The sequence below is a fragment of the Microcebus murinus genome, unplaced genomic scaffold, assembly GCF_040939455.1.
Source record: "Microcebus murinus isolate Inina unplaced genomic scaffold, M.murinus_Inina_mat1.0 scaf072_hap2_Mmur4.0, whole genome shotgun sequence".
Lineage (NCBI taxonomy): Eukaryota > Metazoa > Chordata > Mammalia > Primates > Cheirogaleidae > Microcebus > Microcebus murinus.
The window spans coordinates 2,566-24,898 of NW_027439018.1; the positions used below are offsets into that span (position 1 = coordinate 2,566).

Here is a 22,333-nt window from a genome sequence, read left to right on the forward strand (position 1 = left end):
TCTGACCCCGGCGGGCTACCGGTGTTTTCATTTGCTCCTTTCTTTCTTCCATTTCGGGAAAGGCTTCCTTACTGGGTTTGGAAATCTCCTGTGCCTTTCCTCGCCTATTCTGTCAGCTTTAAATTTCTCTTTCAGTTGCCACCCTCACAGATGTATTAGGAAACTCTTTTCGGTGCATTCATTAGTGAAATGACCCAGATGAAGCTCGAATCCAATAGCTAATCGCCGATTTTTAGCAAGTCCACACCCCGGGGTGGTTGGGGTCCAATCCACCCCGGGCCAGGCCCAGGCCCCTTGGACCGGGCCAGAGAAGGACACAGAGCAGGGTCCGGCCCCCACGGTAGCGGTGCCCGCAGTTCTCCAAGGGCTTGGGGGTTTTCCAGAGGGAGGAGACAGAGGGGATTGATTTCTTCAGAGCCCCCCAAACCACCCCACCCCACCCCACCCCACCCCACCCCACCCCACCCATGGGACACATCCCGAGAGACGCCCCTACACTCGCTCCCCTCCCCCATGCGCTGTGCCCCAGCCCTGGCCCTGGGGAATAGGCGGCAGCCCACGCACAGGGCGGGGGGCACAGCTGAAAGGGTTTGTGGGGGAGGGCGGCCCCTGGCTGGGGGCAAAGGTCGAGCGCCCCGCGCGCGCGTGCGCAGTCAGCAGCGGCGGCGCGCTGGGGGTGGGGGGCGGGTAGGTGAAGGAGGCGAGGCGAGGAGAGGAGGGGGGCTGGAAGGTCTCCACCTTGGCGGGTCCACCCGTGGAGGCCCATCTCGCGCGCGCGCGCACGCGTGTGTGTGTGTGTGTGTGTGTGTGGACAGCCCCCCACGCCGCCCCGCCCCTCTCCCCAGTCCCGCGGAGCCCGCCGGACCCGGCCGGCGAGGGGAAGCGCAGAGAGGCTCGGCTTCTTGAGCGGGGCAGGGGCGCCCTCCACCGTCTCCGGCCAAGCCGGCCTGAACGCGCCCGGTCTCGTCTGATCTCCGAAGCTAAGCAGGGTCGGGCCTGGTTAGTACTTGGATGGGAGACCGCCCGGGAATACCGGGTGCCGTAGGCTTTTGTTTTTTTTGTTTTTTGCCTCTTGTTCTGTCCCCTTTCTGGGAGCGCGGCGGCGGTCCGGGGGATCACCCCCACCCTCAGCGCCCGTCGCGGTGCCTGGCGCCCCAGCCCGCACCGTGGGGCCTCCTCTTGTCCCGAGCCGTGACACCGCCGCCACGCGGCAGCATGCGTGGCATCTGGACTGTCAGGTGTCAGACCAAAGGTCTGGTCTGTGGGAACCGACACGCTGGAGGAAACCTTGAGAGGCTGAGAGGGGAGGGAGTTCCAGGAGAATTCCAGGACGTCATTTTGAGCGAGTATGTGACCAGAACTCGTCCCGTTGCTTTTGGGGTTCTACGGGCTACACGTAGGAATCTTTGGTGGTGGCACTGGATGTTGGGGGATCCGGAGTCACACGCAGACCTGCTCCACAGGCCTCATTTTACTTTTCTTTTCGGATTCATTTTCTGAAAAGGTGTCTCTTATCTCTATGATTACATTTCCTTTTCTCTCTCTCTCCGAGCAGATCATGGGAGTCCACGTATTGAGGTGACATGTATTGCCCGTGCCCCCCTCCCCCCCGTTTTCTGATTCATTTATTTCTCATTTTCTCCCAGCGTATGGTGGGGGTACCAATGTTAAGGTCAGCTGCATCGCCCTGTCCCCGCCTCCCCCCTCGGGTCAGAGCTTCAAGTGCGCCCATGCCCCGGTTGGTGCGCACCCACCCCATTCCTAATGGATGTGCACGCCCATCCCCTCCCCACGCCCGCCCGACACCCACCCGATGAAGGCGATTCCTCTGTGTCCACTTAGGTGTCCATCGGTTCCTACCAATCTGCCGGCGAGCGCGCGCACGTGGCGCTCTTGTGTCCGTTCTTGGGACACTTGGCTTACTGGAACGGGTTCCAGCTCTGGCCGGGAGAACACGAGAGGTGCCCTCTCACCGCTGTTCCTCATAGCTGAACGGCACTCCGTGGTGTCCACGCGCCACATTTCATTAATGCACCCGTGGATCGATGGGCACTCGGGGCGCTTCCACATCTTTGCGATTGTGAATGGCGCCCTAACTGTAACCCTGACCCCTACCCAGCCCAGTCTCCTCTGCCCCAGCCTGAGGCGCTCCTCCCCCGCCAGGCCCGTCACTGTCCTGGTCCCCTGCCTGACCGGCTCCTTCCCGCCCGGCCTGTCACCGTCCTCTGCCCCTGCGTGACACGCTCCTCCCCGCCCGGCCCATCACCTTGGCCCCTGCCTGACTCGCTCCTCCCCACCTCGGGCTCCTCCGTCGCCTGGGCCTTCCAAGGGCTTGGTGTGGACGCTGCTTCCAGGAAGCCCTCCAGGAACCCGGCAGCAGGGCGGCCGCAGCAGTCTCGCGCGGGGCACGTGCCCCCACTGTGCCGCGGGGGCCCAGCCTGGTGTCTTCTCTGAGGCCCTGCGGCTGCCGCTCCCCGCGAGGGGAGAGCCGTGGAGGTGGGGACCGCCTCCTGGTGGGGACGTACACCCAGCTCTCCGCCGCGTCGGATTCCGGGGCTCTCTGTCCTGCCTGCCCGGAGGCCCAGCTGGCCTGCGGGTCCTTAGAGTGGCAGAAACGTCCTCAAGCTGATATTGCCAGTCAGGTGGGTGTCTGCACTTTTGTGCCGGGCACCCCGGGGAGGCCCAGGGGCTGGCTGGACAACGCGGCCTGCTGGGGGTCGGGGGTGCGCTTTGGAGGAGCAACCGATGCCCTTTGGACTTTGCTAGCAGCGTCTGAGGTGTCTCTGAGCCCTGCTCCATGTCGGGGAGAGGAGGAGGAGCAGGAGGAGGAGGAGGAGGAGGAGGAGGTGGCAGGGGCCGTGACCTACAGTCGTGTTCCCGGGGTGGCACGGCATGTGGCTTCTTCCACAGGCTGCTTGGCCTGGGCTCCCTGCACCTGGGCCTTTGGAGGACTGGCCCTGTTCTTGCCGACACTTCCTGCAGGGACCCAGAGCTGGGAGGTTGCATCTCCCAGACCTGGGTCGGGCAGAGCCCCAGCGGGCCATGCCCACAACCTCTCTCAGCACGGGTCCCCCAGAAGGCTTCTTTGGGACCAGGATTCTCTTGCGGGTGACTGTTTAAGGTCTGGCCCCTGGGTGGAGGGGCACCAGGAGTAGAGGAGCAGGAAGGGGAAGGGGGTGGCCAGGCGAGGGGACACTTTGAGGCCAAGTCCAAGCTTCAGCCTGATCCTCCTGGGAACCCCGGGGTGTACATCACACCTCCTGGTTGTCCTGCTCTGAGACCGGGACCCGGGCTTCGCATTTTCACAGCAGCCAGTCGTGGGCTGAGGACACCTGGGGCGTTGGGAACTCCCTGGCTTCTCCTTGGTTTAACATCTGAGCTGCTTGTGAATCGAGCCGCCACACACGCCCGAGTGCAGGTGTCTTCTGCACAGACTGTGGGCCTCGCTCTTCTGAATGCCGCTAGCTCGCCACCCACCCACGGGTGAACCTGGTCAGGGTACTTTCTCTAATGAGCAGACTCTGACCCCGGCGGGCTACCGGTGTTTTCATTTGCTCCTTTCTTTCTTCCATTTCGGGAAAGGCTTCCTTACTGGGTTTGGAAATCTCCTGTGCCTTTCCTCGCCTATTCTGTCAGCTTTAAATTTCTCTTTCAGTTGCCACCCTCACAGATGTATTAGGAAACTCTTTTCGGTGCATTCATTAGTGAAATGACCCAGATGAAGCTCGAATCCAATAGCTAATCGCCGATTTTTAGCAAGTCCACACCCCGGGGTGGTTGGGGTCCAATCCACCCCGGGCCAGGCCCAGGCCCCTTGGACCGGGCCAGAGAAGGACACAGAGCAGGGTCCGGCCCCCACGGTAGCGGTGCCCGCAGTTCTCCAAGGGCTTGGGGGTTTTCCAGAGGGAGGAGACAGAGGGGATTGATTTCTTCAGAGCCCCCCAAACCACCCCACCCCACCCCACCCCACCCCACCCCACCCCACCCATGGGACACATCCCGAGAGACGCCCCTACACTCGCTCCCCTCCCCCATGCGCTGTGCCCCAGCCCTGGCCCTGGGGAATAGGCGGCAGCCCACGCACAGGGCGGGGGGCACAGCTGAAAGGGTTTGTGGGGGAGGGCGGCCCCTGGCTGGGGGCAAAGGTCGAGCGCCCCGCGCGCGCGTGCGCAGTCAGCAGCGGCGGCGCGCTGGGGGTGGGGGGCGGGTAGGTGAAGGAGGCGAGGCGAGGAGAGGAGGGGGGCTGGAAGGTCTCCACCTTGGCGGGTCCACCCGTGGAGGCCCATCTCGCGCGCGCGCGCACGCGTGTGTGTGTGTGTGTGTGTGTGTGGACAGCCCCCCACGCCGCCCCGCCCCTCTCCCCAGTCCCGCGGAGCCCGCCGGACCCGGCCGGCGAGGGGAAGCGCAGAGAGGCTCGGCTTCTTGAGCGGGGCAGGGGCGCCCTCCACCGTCTCCGGCCAAGCCGGCCTGAACGCGCCCGGTCTCGTCTGATCTCCGAAGCTAAGCAGGGTCGGGCCTGGTTAGTACTTGGATGGGAGACCGCCCGGGAATACCGGGTGCCGTAGGCTTTTGTTTTTTTTGTTTTTTGCCTCTTGTTCTGTCCCCTTTCTGGGAGCGCGGCGGCGGTCCGGGGGATCACCCCCACCCTCAGCGCCCGTCGCGGTGCCTGGCGCCCCAGCCCGCACCGTGGGGCCTCCTCTTGTCCCGAGCCGTGACACCGCCGCCACGCGGCAGCATGCGTGGCATCTGGACTGTCAGGTGTCAGACCAAAGGTCTGGTCTGTGGGAACCGACACGCTGGAGGAAACCTTGAGAGGCTGAGAGGGGAGGGAGTTCCAGGAGAATTCCAGGACGTCATTTTGAGCGAGTATGTGACCAGAACTCGTCCCGTTGCTTTTGGGGTTCTACGGGCTACACGTAGGAATCTTTGGTGGTGGCACTGGATGTTGGGGGATCCGGAGTCACACGCAGACCTGCTCCACAGGCCTCATTTTACTTTTCTTTTCGGATTCATTTTCTGAAAAGGTGTCTCTTATCTCTATGATTACATTTCCTTTTCTCTCTCTCTCCGAGCAGATCATGGGAGTCCACGTATTGAGGTGACATGTATTGCCCGTGCCCCCCTCCCCCCCGTTTTCTGATTCATTTATTTCTCATTTTCTCCCAGCGTATGGTGGGGGTACCAATGTTAAGGTCAGCTGCATCGCCCTGTCCCCGCCTCCCCCCTCGGGTCAGAGCTTCAAGTGCGCCCATGCCCCGGTTGGTGCGCACCCACCCCATTCCTAATGGATGTGCACGCCCATCCCCTCCCCACGCCCGCCCGACACCCACCCGATGAAGGCGATTCCTCTGTGTCCACTTAGGTGTCCATCGGTTCCTACCAATCTGCCGGCGAGCGCGCGCACGTGGCGCTCTTGTGTCCGTTCTTGGGACACTTGGCTTACTGGAACGGGTTCCAGCTCTGGCCGGGAGAACACGAGAGGTGCCCTCTCACCGCTGTTCCTCATAGCTGAACGGCACTCCGTGGTGTCCACGCGCCACATTTCATTAATGCACCCGTGGATCGATGGGCACTCGGGGCGCTTCCACATCTTTGCGATTGTGAATGGCGCCCTAACTGTAACCCTGACCCCTACCCAGCCCAGTCTCCTCTGCCCCAGCCTGAGGCGCTCCTCCCCCGCCAGGCCCGTCACTGTCCTGGTCCCCTGCCTGACCGGCTCCTTCCCGCCCGGCCTGTCACCGTCCTCTGCCCCTGCGTGACACGCTCCTCCCCGCCCGGCCCATCACCTTGGCCCCTGCCTGACTCGCTCCTCCCCACCTCGGGCTCCTCCGTCGCCTGGGCCTTCCAAGGGCTTGGTGTGGACGCTGCTTCCAGGAAGCCCTCCAGGAACCCGGCAGCAGGGCGGCCGCAGCAGTCTCGCGCGGGGCACGTGCCCCCACTGTGCCGCGGGGGCCCAGCCTGGTGTCTTCTCTGAGGCCCTGCGGCTGCCGCTCCCCGCGAGGGGAGAGCCGTGGAGGTGGGGACCGCCTCCTGGTGGGGACGTACACCCAGCTCTCCGCCGCGTCGGATTCCGGGGCTCTCTGTCCTGCCTGCCCGGAGGCCCAGCTGGCCTGCGGGTCCTTAGAGTGGCAGAAACGTCCTCAAGCTGATATTGCCAGTCAGGTGGGTGTCTGCACTTTTGTGCCGGGCACCCCGGGGAGGCCCAGGGGCTGGCTGGACAACGCGGCCTGCTGGGGGTCGGGGGTGCGCTTTGGAGGAGCAACCGATGCCCTTTGGACTTTGCTAGCAGCGTCTGAGGTGTCTCTGAGCCCTGCTCCATGTCGGGGAGAGGAGGAGGAGCAGGAGGAGGAGGAGGAGGAGGAGGAGGTGGCAGGGGCCGTGACCTACAGTCGTGTTCCCGGGGTGGCACGGCATGTGGCTTCTTCCACAGGCTGCTTGGCCTGGGCTCCCTGCACCTGGGCCTTTGGAGGACTGGCCCTGTTCTTGCCGACACTTCCTGCAGGGACCCAGAGCTGGGAGGTTGCATCTCCCAGACCTGGGTCGGGCAGAGCCCCAGCGGGCCATGCCCACAACCTCTCTCAGCACGGGTCCCCCAGAAGGCTTCTTTGGGACCAGGATTCTCTTGCGGGTGACTGTTTAAGGTCTGGCCCCTGGGTGGAGGGGCACCAGGAGTAGAGGAGCAGGAAGGGGAAGGGGGTGGCCAGGCGAGGGGACACTTTGAGGCCAAGTCCAAGCTTCAGCCTGATCCTCCTGGGAACCCCGGGGTGTACATCACACCTCCTGGTTGTCCTGCTCTGAGACCGGGACCCGGGCTTCGCATTTTCACAGCAGCCAGTCGTGGGCTGAGGACACCTGGGGCGTTGGGAACTCCCTGGCTTCTCCTTGGTTTAACATCTGAGCTGCTTGTGAATCGAGCCGCCACACACGCCCGAGTGCAGGTGTCTTCTGCACAGACTGTGGGCCTCGCTCTTCTGAATGCCGCTAGCTCGCCACCCACCCACGGGTGAACCTGGTCAGGGTACTTTCTCTAATGAGCAGACTCTGACCCCGGCGGGCTACCGGTGTTTTCATTTGCTCCTTTCTTTCTTCCATTTCGGGAAAGGCTTCCTTACTGGGTTTGGAAATCTCCTGTGCCTTTCCTCGCCTATTCTGTCAGCTTTAAATTTCTCTTTCAGTTGCCACCCTCACAGATGTATTAGGAAACTCTTTTCGGTGCATTCATTAGTGAAATGACCCAGATGAAGCTCGAATCCAATAGCTAATCGCCGATTTTTAGCAAGTCCACACCCCGGGGTGGTTGGGGTCCAATCCACCCCGGGCCAGGCCCAGGCCCCTTGGACCGGGCCAGAGAAGGACACAGAGCAGGGTCCGGCCCCCACGGTAGCGGTGCCCGCAGTTCTCCAAGGGCTTGGGGGTTTTCCAGAGGGAGGAGACAGAGGGGATTGATTTCTTCAGAGCCCCCCAAACCACCCCACCCCACCCCACCCCACCCCACCCCACCCCACCCATGGGACACATCCCGAGAGACGCCCCTACACTCGCTCCCCTCCCCCATGCGCTGTGCCCCAGCCCTGGCCCTGGGGAATAGGCGGCAGCCCACGCACAGGGCGGGGGGCACAGCTGAAAGGGTTTGTGGGGGAGGGCGGCCCCTGGCTGGGGGCAAAGGTCGAGCGCCCCGCGCGCGCGTGCGCAGTCAGCAGCGGCGGCGCGCTGGGGGTGGGGGGCGGGTAGGTGAAGGAGGCGAGGCGAGGAGAGGAGGGGGGCTGGAAGGTCTCCACCTTGGCGGGTCCACCCGTGGAGGCCCATCTCGCGCGCGCGCGCACGCGTGTGTGTGTGTGTGTGTGTGGACAGCCCCCCACGCCGCCCCGCCCCTCTCCCCAGTCCCGCGGAGCCCGCCGGACCCGGCCGGCGAGGGGAAGCGCAGAGAGGCTCGGCTTCTTGAGCGGGGCAGGGGCGCCCTCCACCGTCTCCGGCCAAGCCGGCCTGAACGCGCCCGGTCTCGTCTGATCTCCGAAGCTAAGCAGGGTCGGGCCTGGTTAGTACTTGGATGGGAGACCGCCCGGGAATACCGGGTGCCGTAGGCTTTTGTTTTTTTTGTTTTTTGCCTCTTGTTCTGTCCCCTTTCTGGGAGCGCGGCGGCGGTCCGGGGGATCACCCCCACCCTCAGCGCCCGTCGCGGTGCCTGGCGCCCCAGCCCGCACCGTGGGGCCTCCTCTTGTCCCGAGCCGTGACACCGCCGCCACGCGGCAGCATGCGTGGCATCTGGACTGTCAGGTGTCAGACCAAAGGTCTGGTCTGTGGGAACCGACACGCTGGAGGAAACCTTGAGAGGCTGAGAGGGGAGGGAGTTCCAGGAGAATTCCAGGACGTCATTTTGAGCGAGTATGTGACCAGAACTCGTCCCGTTGCTTTTGGGGTTCTACGGGCTACACGTAGGAATCTTTGGTGGTGGCACTGGATGTTGGGGGATCCGGAGTCACACGCAGACCTGCTCCACAGGCCTCATTTTACTTTTCTTTTCGGATTCATTTTCTGAAAAGGTGTCTCTTATCTCTATGATTACATTTCCTTTTCTCTCTCTCTCCGAGCAGATCATGGGAGTCCACGTATTGAGGTGACATGTATTGCCCGTGCCCCCCTCCCCCCCGTTTTCTGATTCATTTATTTCTCATTTTCTCCCAGCGTATGGTGGGGGTACCAATGTTAAGGTCAGCTGCATCGCCCTGTCCCCGCCTCCCCCCTCGGGTCAGAGCTTCAAGTGCGCCCATGCCCCGGTTGGTGCGCACCCACCCCATTCCTAATGGATGTGCACGCCCATCCCCTCCCCACGCCCGCCCGACACCCACCCGATGAAGGCGATTCCTCTGTGTCCACTTAGGTGTCCATCGGTTCCTACCAATCTGCCGGCGAGCGCGCGCACGTGGCGCTCTTGTGTCCGTTCTTGGGACACTTGGCTTACTGGAACGGGTTCCAGCTCTGGCCGGGAGAACACGAGAGGTGCCCTCTCACCGCTGTTCCTCATAGCTGAACGGCACTCCGTGGTGTCCACGCGCCACATTTCATTAATGCACCCGTGGATCGATGGGCACTCGGGGCGCTTCCACATCTTTGCGATTGTGAATGGCGCCCTAACTGTAACCCTGACCCCTACCCAGCCCAGTCTCCTCTGCCCCAGCCTGAGGCGCTCCTCCCCCGCCAGGCCCGTCACTGTCCTGGTCCCCTGCCTGACCGGCTCCTTCCCGCCCGGCCTGTCACCGTCCTCTGCCCCTGCGTGACACGCTCCTCCCCGCCCGGCCCATCACCTTGGCCCCTGCCTGACTCGCTCCTCCCCACCTCGGGCTCCTCCGTCGCCTGGGCCTTCCAAGGGCTTGGTGTGGACGCTGCTTCCAGGAAGCCCTCCAGGAACCCGGCAGCAGGGCGGCCGCAGCAGTCTCGCGCGGGGCACGTGCCCCCACTGTGCCGCGGGGGCCCAGCCTGGTGTCTTCTCTGAGGCCCTGCGGCTGCCGCTCCCCGCGAGGGGAGAGCCGTGGAGGTGGGGACCGCCTCCTGGTGGGGACGTACACCCAGCTCTCCGCCGCGTCGGATTCCGGGGCTCTCTGTCCTGCCTGCCCGGAGGCCCAGCTGGCCTGCGGGTCCTTAGAGTGGCAGAAACGTCCTCAAGCTGATATTGCCAGTCAGGTGGGTGTCTGCACTTTTGTGCCGGGCACCCCGGGGAGGCCCAGGGGCTGGCTGGACAACGCGGCCTGCTGGGGGTCGGGGGTGCGCTTTGGAGGAGCAACCGATGCCCTTTGGACTTTGCTAGCAGCGTCTGAGGTGTCTCTGAGCCCTGCTCCATGTCGGGGAGAGGAGGAGGAGCAGGAGGAGGAGGAGGAGGAGGAGGAGGTGGCAGGGGCCGTGACCTACAGTCGTGTTCCCGGGGTGGCACGGCATGTGGCTTCTTCCACAGGCTGCTTGGCCTGGGCTCCCTGCACCTGGGCCTTTGGAGGACTGGCCCTGTTCTTGCCGACACTTCCTGCAGGGACCCAGAGCTGGGAGGTTGCATCTCCCAGACCTGGGTCGGGCAGAGCCCCAGCGGGCCATGCCCACAACCTCTCTCAGCACGGGTCCCCCAGAAGGCTTCTTTGGGACCAGGATTCTCTTGCGGGTGACTGTTTAAGGTCTGGCCCCTGGGTGGAGGGGCACCAGGAGTAGAGGAGCAGGAAGGGGAAGGGGGTGGCCAGGCGAGGGGACACTTTGAGGCCAAGTCCAAGCTTCAGCCTGATCCTCCTGGGAACCCCGGGGTGTACATCACACCTCCTGGTTGTCCTGCTCTGAGACCGGGACCCGGGCTTCGCATTTTCACAGCAGCCAGTCGTGGGCTGAGGACACCTGGGGCGTTGGGAACTCCCTGGCTTCTCCTTGGTTTAACATCTGAGCTGCTTGTGAATCGAGCCGCCACACACGCCCGAGTGCAGGTGTCTTCTGCACAGACTGTGGGCCTCGCTCTTCTGAATGCCGCTAGCTCGCCACCCACCCACGGGTGAACCTGGTCAGGGTACTTTCTCTAATGAGCAGACTCTGACCCCGGCGGGCTACCGGTGTTTTCATTTGCTCCTTTCTTTCTTCCATTTCGGGAAAGGCTTCCTTACTGGGTTTGGAAATCTCCTGTGCCTTTCCTCGCCTATTCTGTCAGCTTTAAATTTCTCTTTCAGTTGCCACCCTCACAGATGTATTAGGAAACTCTTTTCGGTGCATTCATTAGTGAAATGACCCAGATGAAGCTCGAATCCAATAGCTCATCGCCGATTTTTAGCAAGTCCACACCCCGGGGTGGTTGGGGTCCAATCCACCCCGGGCCAGGCCCAGGCCCCTTGGACCGGGCCAGAGAAGGACACAGAGCAGGGTCCGGCCCCCACGGTAGCGGTGCCCGCAGTTCTCCAAGGGCTTGGGGGTTTTCCAGAGGGAGGAGACAGAGGGGATTGATTTCTTCAGAGCCCCCCAAACCACCCCACCCCACCCCACCCCACCCCACCCCACCCCACCCATGGGACACATCCCGAGAGACGCCCCTACACTCGCTCCCCTCCCCCATGCGCTGTGCCCCAGCCCTGGCCCTGGGGAATAGGCGGCAGCCCACGCACAGGGCGGGGGGCACAGCTGAAAGGGTTTGTGGGGGAGGGCGGCCCCTGGCTGGGGGCAAAGGTCGAGCGCCCCGCGCGCGCGTGCGCAGTCAGCAGCGGCGGCGCGCTGGGGGTGGGGGGCGGGTAGGTGAAGGAGGCGAGGCGAGGAGAGGAGGGGGGCTGGAAGGTCTCCACCTTGGCGGGTCCACCCGTGGAGGCCCATCTCGCGCGCGCGCGCACGCGTGTGTGTGTGTGTGTGTGTGGACAGCCCCCCACGCCGCCCCGCCCCTCTCCCCAGTCCCGCGGAGCCCGCCGGACCCGGCCGGCGAGGGGAAGCGCAGAGAGGCTCGGCTTCTTGAGCGGGGCAGGGGCGCCCTCCACCGTCTCCGGCCAAGCCGGCCTGAACGCGCCCGGTCTCGTCTGATCTCCGAAGCTAAGCAGGGTCGGGCCTGGTTAGTACTTGGATGGGAGACCGCCCGGGAATACCGGGTGCCGTAGGCTTTTGTTTTTTTTGTTTTTTGCCTCTTGTTCTGTCCCCTTTCTGGGAGCGCGGCGGCGGTCCGGGGGATCACCCCCACCCTCAGCGCCCGTCGCGGTGCCTGGCGCCCCAGCCCGCACCGTGGGGCCTCCTCTTGTCCCGAGCCGTGACACCGCCGCCACGCGGCAGCATGCGTGGCATCTGGACTGTCAGGTGTCAGACCAAAGGTCTGGTCTGTGGGAACCGACACGCTGGAGGAAACCTTGAGAGGCTGAGAGGGGAGGGAGTTCCAGGAGAATTCCAGGACGTCATTTTGAGCGAGTATGTGACCAGAACTCGTCCCGTTGCTTTTGGGGTTCTACGGGCTACACGTAGGAATCTTTGGTGGTGGCACTGGATGTTGGGGGATCCGGAGTCACACGCAGACCTGCTCCACAGGCCTCATTTTACTTTTCTTTTCGGATTCATTTTCTGAAAAGGTGTCTCTTATCTCTATGATTACATTTCCTTTTCTCTCTCTCTCCGAGCAGATCATGGGAGTCCACGTATTGAGGTGACATGTATTGCCCGTGCCCCCCTCCCCCCCGTTTTCTGATTCATTTATTTCTCATTTTCTCCCAGCGTATGGTGGGGGTACCAATGTTAAGGTCAGCTGCATCGCCCTGTCCCCGCCTCCCCCCTCGGGTCAGAGCTTCAAGTGCGCCCATGCCCCGGTTGGTGCGCACCCACCCCATTCCTAATGGATGTGCACGCCCATCCCCTCCCCACGCCCGCCCGACACCCACCCGATGAAGGCGATTCCTCTGTGTCCACTTAGGTGTCCATCGGTTCCTACCAATCTGCCGGCGAGCGCGCGCACGTGGCGCTCTTGTGTCCGTTCTTGGGACACTTGGCTTACTGGAACGGGTTCCAGCTCTGGCCGGGAGAACACGAGAGGTGCCCTCTCACCGCTGTTCCTCATAGCTGAACGGCACTCCGTGGTGTCCACGCGCCACATTTCATTAATGCACCCGTGGATCGATGGGCACTCGGGGCGCTTCCACATCTTTGCGATTGTGAATGGCGCCCTAACTGTAACCCTGACCCCTACCCAGCCCAGTCTCCTCTGCCCCAGCCTGAGGCGCTCCTCCCCCGCCAGGCCCGTCACTGTCCTGGTCCCCTGCCTGACCGGCTCCTTCCCGCCCGGCCTGTCACCGTCCTCTGCCCCTGCGTGACACGCTCCTCCCCGCCCGGCCCATCACCTTGGCCCCTGCCTGACTCGCTCCTCCCCACCTCGGGCTCCTCCGTCGCCTGGGCCTTCCAAGGGCTTGGTGTGGACGCTGCTTCCAGGAAGCCCTCCAGGAACCCGGCAGCAGGGCGGCCGCAGCAGTCTCGCGCGGGGCACGTGCCCCCACTGTGCCGCGGGGGCCCAGCCTGGTGTCTTCTCTGAGGCCCTGCGGCTGCCGCTCCCCGCGAGGGGAGAGCCGTGGAGGTGGGGACCGCCTCCTGGTGGGGACGTACACCCAGCTCTCCGCCGCGTCGGATTCCGGGGCTCTCTGTCCTGCCTGCCCGGAGGCCCAGCTGGCCTGCGGGTCCTTAGAGTGGCAGAAACGTCCTCAAGCTGATATTGCCAGTCAGGTGGGTGTCTGCACTTTTGTGCCGGGCACCCCGGGGAGGCCCAGGGGCTGGCTGGACAACGCGGCCTGCTGGGGGTCGGGGGTGCGCTTTGGAGGAGCAACCGATGCCCTTTGGACTTTGCTAGCAGCGTCTGAGGTGTCTCTGAGCCCTGCTCCATGTCGGGGAGAGGAGGAGGAGCAGGAGGAGGAGGAGGAGGAGGAGGAGGTGGCAGGGGCCGTGACCTACAGTCGTGTTCCCGGGGTGGCACGGCATGTGGCTTCTTCCACAGGCTGCTTGGCCTGGGCTCCCTGCACCTGGGCCTTTGGAGGACTGGCCCTGTTCTTGCCGACACTTCCTGCAGGGACCCAGAGCTGGGAGGTTGCATCTCCCAGACCTGGGTCGGGCAGAGCCCCAGCGGGCCATGCCCACAACCTCTCTCAGCACGGGTCCCCCAGAAGGCTTCTTTGGGACCAGGATTCTCTTGCGGGTGACTGTTTAAGGTCTGGCCCCTGGGTGGAGGGGCACCAGGAGTAGAGGAGCAGGAAGGGGAAGGGGGTGGCCAGGCGAGGGGACACTTTGAGGCCAAGTCCAAGCTTCAGCCTGATCCTCCTGGGAACCCCGGGGTGTACATCACACCTCCTGGTTGTCCTGCTCTGAGACCGGGACCCGGGCTTCGCATTTTCACAGCAGCCAGTCGTGGGCTGAGGACACCTGGGGCGTTGGGAACTCCCTGGCTTCTCCTTGGTTTAACATCTGAGCTGCTTGTGAATCGAGCCGCCACACACGCCCGAGTGCAGGTGTCTTCTGCACAGACTGTGGGCCTCGCTCTTCTGAATGCCGCTAGCTCGCCACCCACCCACGGGTGAACCTGGTCAGGGTACTTTCTCTAATGAGCAGACTCTGACCCCGGCGGGCTACCGGTGTTTTCATTTGCTCCTTTCTTTCTTCCATTTCGGGAAAGGCTTCCTTACTGGGTTTGGAAATCTCCTGTGCCTTTCCTCGCCTATTCTGTCAGCTTTAAATTTCTCTTTCAGTTGCCACCCTCACAGATGTATTAGGAAACTCTTTTCGGTGCATTCATTAGTGAAATGACCCAGATGAAGCTCGAATCCAATAGCTCATCGCCGATTTTTAGCAAGTCCACACCCCGGGGTGGTTGGGGTCCAATCCACCCCGGGCCAGGCCCAGGCCCCTTGGACCGGGCCAGAGAAGGACACAGAGCAGGGTCCGGCCCCCACGGTAGCGGTGCCCGCAGTTCTCCAAGGGCTTGGGGGTTTTCCAGAGGGAGGAGACAGAGGGGATTGATTTCTTCAGAGCCCCCCAAACCACCCCACCCCACCCCACCCCACCCCACCCCACCCCACCCATGGGACACATCCCGAGAGACGCCCCTACACTCGCTCCCCTCCCCCATGCGCTGTGCCCCAGCCCTGGCCCTGGGGAATAGGCGGCAGCCCACGCACAGGGCGGGGGGCACAGCTGAAAGGGTTTGTGGGGGAGGGCGGCCCCTGGCTGGGGGCAAAGGTCGAGCGCCCCGCGCGCGCGTGCGCAGTCAGCAGCGGCGGCGCGCTGGGGGTGGGGGGCGGGTAGGTGAAGGAGGCGAGGCGAGGAGAGGAGGGGGGCTGGAAGGTCTCCACCTTGGCGGGTCCACCCGTGGAGGCCCATCTCGCGCGCGCGCGCACGCGTGTGTGTGTGTGTGTGTGTGGACAGCCCCCCACGCCGCCCCGCCCCTCTCCCCAGTCCCGCGGAGCCCGCCGGACCCGGCCGGCGAGGGGAAGCGCAGAGAGGCTCGGCTTCTTGAGCGGGGCAGGGGCGCCCTCCACCGTCTCCGGCCAAGCCGGCCTGAACGCGCCCGGTCTCGTCTGATCTCCGAAGCTAAGCAGGGTCGGGCCTGGTTAGTACTTGGATGGGAGACCGCCCGGGAATACCGGGTGCCGTAGGCTTTTGTTTTTTTTGTTTTTTGCCTCTTGTTCTGTCCCCTTTCTGGGAGCGCGGCGGCGGTCCGGGGGATCACCCCCACCCTCAGCGCCCGTCGCGGTGCCTGGCGCCCCAGCCCGCACCGTGGGGCCTCCTCTTGTCCCGAGCCGTGACACCGCCGCCACGCGGCAGCATGCGTGGCATCTGGACTGTCAGGTGTCAGACCAAAGGTCTGGTCTGTGGGAACCGACACGCTGGAGGAAACCTTGAGAGGCTGAGAGGGGAGGGAGTTCCAGGAGAATTCCAGGACGTCATTTTGAGCGAGTATGTGACCAGAACTCGTCCCGTTGCTTTTGGGGTTCTACGGGCTACACGTAGGAATCTTTGGTGGTGGCACTGGATGTTGGGGGATCCGGAGTCACACGCAGACCTGCTCCACAGGCCTCATTTTACTTTTCTTTTCGGATTCATTTTCTGAAAAGGTGTCTCTTATCTCTATGATTACATTTCCTTTTCTCTCTCTCTCCGAGCAGATCATGGGAGTCCACGTATTGAGGTGACATGTATTGCCCGTGCCCCCCTCCCCCCCGTTTTCTGATTCATTTATTTCTCATTTTCTCCCAGCGTATGGTGGGGGTACCAATGTTAAGGTCAGCTGCATCGCCCTGTCCCCGCCTCCCCCCTCGGGTCAGAGCTTCAAGTGCGCCCATGCCCCGGTTGGTGCGCACCCACCCCATTCCTAATGGATGTGCACGCCCATCCCCTCCCCACGCCCGCCCGACACCCACCCGATGAAGGCGATTCCTCTGTGTCCACTTAGGTGTCCATCGGTTCCTACCAATCTGCCGGCGAGCGCGCGCACGTGGCGCTCTTGTGTCCGTTCTTGGGACACTTGGCTTACTGGAACGGGTTCCAGCTCTGGCCGGGAGAACACGAGAGGTGCCCTCTCACCGCTGTTCCTCATAGCTGAACGGCACTCCGTGGTGTCCACGCGCCACATTTCATTAATGCACCCGTGGATCGATGGGCACTCGGGGCGCTTCCACATCTTTGCGATTGTGAATGGCGCCCTAACTGTAACCCTGACCCCTACCCAGCCCAGTCTCCTCTGCCCCAGCCTGAGGCGCTCCTCCCCCGCCAGGCCCGTCACTGTCCTGGTCCCCTGCCTGACCGGCTCCTTCCCGCCCGGCCTGTCACCGTCCTCTGCCCCTGCGTGACACGCTCCTCCCCGCCCGGCCCATCACCTTGGCCCCTGCCTGACTCGCTCCTCCCCACCTCGGGCTCCTCCGTCGCCTGGGCCTTCCAAGGGCTTGGTGTGGACGCTGCTTCCAGGAAGCCCTCCAGGAACCCGGCAGCAGGGCGGCCGCAGCAGTCTCGCGCGGGGCACGTGCCCCCACTGTGCCGCGGGGGCCCAGCCTGGTGTCTTCTCTGAGGCCCTGCGGCTGCCGCTCCCCGCGAGGGGAGAGCCGTGGAGGTGGGGACCGCCTCCTGGTGGGGACGTACACCCAGCTCTCCGCCGCGTCGGATTCCGGGGCTCTCTGTCCTGCCTGCCCGGAGGCCCAGCTGGCCTGCGGGTCCTTAGAGTGGCAGAAACGTCCTCAAGCTGATATTGCCAGTCAGGTGGGTGTCTGCACTTTTGTGCCGGGCACCCCGGGGAGGCCCAGGGGCTGGCTGGACAACGCGGCCTGCTGGGGGTCGGGGGTGCGCTTTGGAGGAGCAACCGATGCCCTTTGGACTTTGCTAGCAGCGTCTGAGGTGTCTCTGAGCCCTGCTCCATGTCGGGGAGAGGAGGAGGAGCAGGAGGAGGAGGAGGAGGAGGAGGAGGTGGCAGGGGCCGTGACCTACAGTCGTGTTCCCGGGGTGGCACGGCATGTGGCTTCTTCCACAGGCTGCTTGGCCTGGGCTCCCTGCACCTGGGCCTTTGGAGGACTGGCCCTGTTCTTGCCGACACTTCCTGCAGGGACCCAGAGCTGGGAGGTTGCATCTCCCAGACCTGGGTCGGGCAGAGCCCCAGCGGGCCATGCCCACAACCTCTCTCAGCACGGGTCCCCCAGAAGGCTTCTTTGGGACCAGGATTCTCTTGCGGGTGACTGTTTAAGGTCTGGCCCCTGGGTGGAGGGGCACCAGGAGTAGAGGAGCAGGAAGGGGAAGGGGGTGGCCAGGCGAGGGGACACTTTGAGGCCAAGTCCAAGCTTCAGCCTGATCCTCCTGGGAACCCCGGGGTGTACATCACACCTCCTGGTTGTCCTGCTCTGAGACCGGGACCCGGGCTTCGCATTTTCACAGCAGCCAGTCGTGGGCTGAGGACACCTGGGGCGTTGGGAACTCCCTGGCTTCTCCTTGGTTTAACATCTGAGCTGCTTGTGAATCGAGCCGCCACACACGCCCGAGTGCAGGTGTCTTCTGCACAGACTGTGGGCCTCGCTCTTCTGAATGCCGCTAGCTCGCCACCCACCCACGGGTGAACCTGGTCAGGGTACTTTCTCTAATGAGCAGACTCTGACCCCGGCGGGCTACCGGTGTTTTCATTTGCTCCTTTCTTTCTTCCATTTCGGGAAAGGCTTCCTTACTGGGTTTGGAAATCTCCTGTGCCTTTCCTCGCCTATTCTGTCAGCTTTAAATTTCTCTTTCAGTTGCCACCCTCACAGATGTATTAGGAAACTCTTTTCGGTGCATTCATTAGTGAAATGACCCAGATGAAGCTCGAATCCAATAGCTCATCGCCGATTTTTAGCAAGTCCACACCCCGGGGTGGTTGGGGTCCAATCCACCCCGGGCCAGGCCCAGGCCCCTTGGACCGGGCCAGAGAAGGACACAGAGCAGGGTCCGGCCCCCACGGTAGCGGTGCCCGCAGTTCTCCAAGGGCTTGGGGGTTTTCCAGAGGGAGGAGACAGAGGGGATTGATTTCTTCAGAGCCCCCCAAACCACCCCACCCCACCCCACCCCACCCCACCCCACCCCACCCATGGGACACATCCCGAGAGACGCCCCTACACTCGCTCCCCTCCCCCATGCGCTGTGCCCCAGCCCTGGCCCTGGGGAATAGGCGGCAGCCCACGCACAGGGCGGGGGGCACAGCTGAAAGGGTTTGTGGGGGAGGGCGGCCCCTGGCTGGGGGCAAAGGTCGAGCGCCCCGCGCGCGCGTGCGCAGTCAGCAGCGGCGGCGCGCTGGGGGTGGGGGGCGGGTAGGTGAAGGAGGCGAGGCGAGGAGAGGAGGGGGGCTGGAAGGTCTCCACCTTGGCGGGTCCACCCGTGGAGGCCCATCTCGCGCGCGCGCGCACGCGTGTGTGTGTGTGTGTGTGTGGACAGCCCCCCACGCCGCCCCGCCCCTCTCCCCAGTCCCGCGGAGCCCGCCGGACCCGGCCGGCGAGGGGAAGCGCAGAGAGGCTCGGCTTCTTGAGCGGGGCAGGGGCGCCCTCCACCGTCTCCGGCCAAGCCGGCCTGAACGCGCCCGGTCTCGTCTGATCTCCGAAGCTAAGCAGGGTCGGGCCTGGTTAGTACTTGGATGGGAGACCGCCCGGGAATACCGGGTGCCGTAGGCTTTTGTTTTTTTTGTTTTTTGCCTCTTGTTCTGTCCCCTTTCTGGGAGCGCGGCGGCGGTCCGGGGGATCACCCCCACCCTCAGCGCCCGTCGCGGTGCCTGGCGCCCCAGCCCGCACCGTGGGGCCTCCTCTTGTCCCGAGCCGTGACACCGCCGCCACGCGGCAGCATGCGTGGCATCTGGACTGTCAGGTGTCAGACCAAAGGTCTGGTCTGTGGGAACCGACACGCTGGAGGAAACCTTGAGAGGCTGAGAGGGGAGGGAGTTCCAGGAGAATTCCAGGACGTCATTTTGAGCGAGTATGTGACCAGAACTCGTCCCGTTGCTTTTGGGGTTCTACGGGCTACACGTAGGAATCTTTGGTGGTGGCACTGGATGTTGGGGGATCCGGAGTCACACGCAGACCTGCTCCACAGGCCTCATTTTACTTTTCTTTTCGGATTCATTTTCTGAAAAGGTGTCTCTTATCTCTATGATTACATTTCCTTTTCTCTCTCTCTCCGAGCAGATCATGGGAGTCCACGTATTGAGGTGACATGTATTGCCCGTGCCCCCCTCCCCCCCGTTTTCTGATTCATTTATTTCTCATTTTCTCCCAGCGTATGGTGGGGGTACCAATGTTAAGGTCAGCTGCATCGCCCTGTCCCCGCCTCCCCCCTCGGGTCAGAGCTTCAAGTGCGCCCATGCCCCGGTTGGTGCGCACCCACCCCATTCCTAATGGATGTGCACGCCCATCCCCTCCCCACGCCCGCCCGACACCCACCCGATGAAGGCGATTCCTCTGTGTCCACTTAGGTGTCCATCGGTTCCTACCAATCTGCCGGCGAGCGCGCGCACGTGGCGCTCTTGTGTCCGTTCTTGGGACACTTGGCTTACTGGAACGGGTTCCAGCTCTGGCCGGGAGAACACGAGAGGTGCCCTCTCACCGCTGTTCCTCATAGCTGAACGGCACTCCGTGGTGTCCACGCGCCACATTTCATTAATGCACCCGTGGATCGATGGGCACTCGGGGCGCTTCCACATCTTTGCGATTGTGAATGGCGCCCTAACTGTAACCCTGACCCCTACCCAGCCCAGTCTCCTCTGCCCCAGCCTGAGGCGCTCCTCCCCCGCCAGGCCCGTCACTGTCCTGGTCCCCTGCCTGACCGGCTCCTTCCCGCCCGGCCTGTCACCGTCCTCTGCCCCTGCGTGACACGCTCCTCCCCGCCCGGCCCATCACCTTGGCCCCTGCCTGACTCGCTCCTCCCCACCTCGGGCTCCTCCGTCGCCTGGGCCTTCCAAGGGCTTGGTGTGGACGCTGCTTCCAGGAAGCCCTCCAGGAACCCGGCAGCAGGGCGGCCGCAGCAGTCTCGCGCGGGGCACGTGCCCCCACTGTGCCGCGGGGGCCCAGCCTGGTGTCTTCTCTGAGGCCCTGCGGCTGCCGCTCCCCGCGAGGGGAGAGCCGTGGAGGTGGGGACCGCCTCCTGGTGGGGACGTACACCCAGCTCTCCGCCGCGTCGGATTCCGGGGCTCTCTGTCCTGCCTGCCCGGAGGCCCAGCTGGCCTGCGGGTCCTTAGAGTGGCAGAAACGTCCTCAAGCTGATATTGCCAGTCAGGTGGGTGTCTGCACTTTTGTGCCGGGCACCCCGGGGAGGCCCAGGGGCTGGCTGGACAACGCGGCCTGCTGGGGGTCGGGGGTGCGCTTTGGAGGAGCAACCGATGCCCTTTGGACTTTGCTAGCAGCGTCTGAGGTGTCTCTGAGCCCTGCTCCATGTCGGGGAGAGGAGGAGGAGCAGGAGGAGGAGGAGGAGGAGGAGGAGGTGGCAGGGGCCGTGACCTACAGTCGTGTTCCCGGGGTGGCACGGCATGTGGCTTCTTCCACAGGCTGCTTGGCCTGGGCTCCCTGCACCTGGGCCTTTGGAGGACTGGCCCTGTTCTTGCCGACACTTCCTGCAGGGACCCAGAGCTGGGAGGTTGCATCTCCCAGACCTGGGTCGGGCAGAGCCCCAGCGGGCCATGCCCACAACCTCTCTCAGCACGGGTCCCCCAGAAGGCTTCTTTGGGACCAGGATTCTCTTGCGGGTGACTGTTTAAGGTCTGGCCCCTGGGTGGAGGGGCACCAGGAGTAGAGGAGCAGGAAGGGGAAGGGGGTGGCCAGGCGAGGGGACACTTTGAGGCCAAGTCCAAGCTTCAGCCTGATCCTCCTGGGAACCCCGGGGTGTACATCACACCTCCTGGTTGTCCTGCTCTGAGACCGGGACCCGGGCTTCGCATTTTCACAGCAGCCAGTCGTGGGCTGAGGACACCTGGGGCGTTGGGAACTCCCTGGCTTCTCCTTGGTTTAACATCTGAGCTGCTTGTGAATCGAGCCGCCACACACGCCCGAGTGCAGGTGTCTTCTGCACAGACTGTGGGCCTCGCTCTTCTGAATGCCGCTAGCTCGCCACCCACCCACGGGTGAACCTGGTCAGGGTACTTTCTCTAATGAGCAGACTCTGACCCCGGCGGGCTACCGGTGTTTTCATTTGCTCCTTTCTTTCTTCCATTTCGGGAAAGGCTTCCTTACTGGGTTTGGAAATCTCCTGTGCCTTTCCTCGCCTATTCTGTCAGCTTTAAATTTCTCTTTCAGTTGCCACCCTCACAGATGTATTAGGAAACTCTTTTCGGTGCATTCATTAGTGAAATGACCCAGATGAAGCTCGAATCCAATAGCTAATCGCCGATTTTTAGCAAGTCCACACCCCGGGGTGGTTGGGGTCCAATCCACCCCGGGCCAGGCCCAGGCCCCTTGGACCGGGCCAGAGAAGGACACAGAGCAGGGTCCGGCCCCCACGGTAGCGGTGCCCGCAGTTCTCCAAGGGCTTGGGGGTTTTCCAGAGGGAGGAGACAGAGGGGATTGATTTCTTCAGAGCCCCCCAAACCACCCCACCCCACCCCACCCCACCCCACCCCACCCCACCCATGGGACACATCCCGAGAGACGCCCCTACACTCGCTCCCCTCCCCCATGCGCTGTGCCCCAGCCCTGGCCCTGGGGAATAGGCGGCAGCCCACGCACAGGGCGGGGGGCACAGCTGAAAGGGTTTGTGGGGGAGGGCGGCCCCTGGCTGGGGGCAAAGGTCGAGCGCCCCGCGCGCGCGTGCGCAGTCAGCAGCGGCGGCGCGCTGGGGGTGGGGGGCGGGTAGGTGAAGGAGGCGAGGCGAGGAGAGGAGGGGGGCTGGAAGGTCTCCACCTTGGCGGGTCCACCCGTGGAGGCCCATCTCGCGCGCGCGCGCACGCGTGTGTGTGTGTGTGTGTGTGGACAGCCCCCCACGCCGCCCCGCCCCTCTCCCCAGTCCCGCGGAGCCCGCCGGACCCGGCCGGCGAGGGGAAGCGCAGAGAGGCTCGGCTTCTTGAGCGGGGCAGGGGCGCCCTCCACCGTCTCCGGCCAAGCCGGCCTGAACGCGCCCGGTCTCGTCTGATCTCCGAAGCTAAGCAGGGTCGGGCCTGGTTAGTACTTGGATGGGAGACCGCCCGGGAATACCGGGTGCCGTAGGCTTTTGTTTTTTTTGTTTTTTGCCTCTTGTTCTGTCCCCTTTCTGGGAGCGCGGCGGCGGTCCGGGGGATCACCCCCACCCTCAGCGCCCGTCGCGGTGCCTGGCGCCCCAGCCCGCACCGTGGGGCCTCCTCTTGTCCCGAGCCGTGACACCGCCGCCACGCGGCAGCATGCGTGGCATCTGGACT

General features: G+C 63.8%; 7 pseudogenes; all 7 read left to right on the plus strand.

Moving 5' to 3' along the window:
* Positions 1-929: 929 nt before the first annotated feature.
* On the plus strand, positions 930-1,048 carry LOC142869359 (uncharacterized; annotated as a pseudogene).
* Positions 1,049-4,449: 3,401 nt separating this feature from the next.
* LOC142869370 (uncharacterized) lies at positions 4,450-4,568 on the plus strand (annotated as a pseudogene).
* A 3,397-nt stretch (positions 4,569-7,965) lies between these two features.
* Positions 7,966-8,084, plus strand: LOC142869372 (uncharacterized; annotated as a pseudogene).
* A 3,397-nt stretch (positions 8,085-11,481) lies between these two features.
* On the plus strand, positions 11,482-11,600 carry LOC142869373 (uncharacterized; annotated as a pseudogene).
* A 3,397-nt stretch (positions 11,601-14,997) lies between these two features.
* LOC142869374 (uncharacterized) lies at positions 14,998-15,116 on the plus strand (annotated as a pseudogene).
* A 3,397-nt stretch (positions 15,117-18,513) lies between these two features.
* On the plus strand, positions 18,514-18,632 carry LOC142869360 (uncharacterized; annotated as a pseudogene).
* A 3,397-nt stretch (positions 18,633-22,029) lies between these two features.
* LOC142869361 (uncharacterized) lies at positions 22,030-22,148 on the plus strand (annotated as a pseudogene).
* The last annotated feature ends 185 nt before the right edge of the window (positions 22,149-22,333 follow it).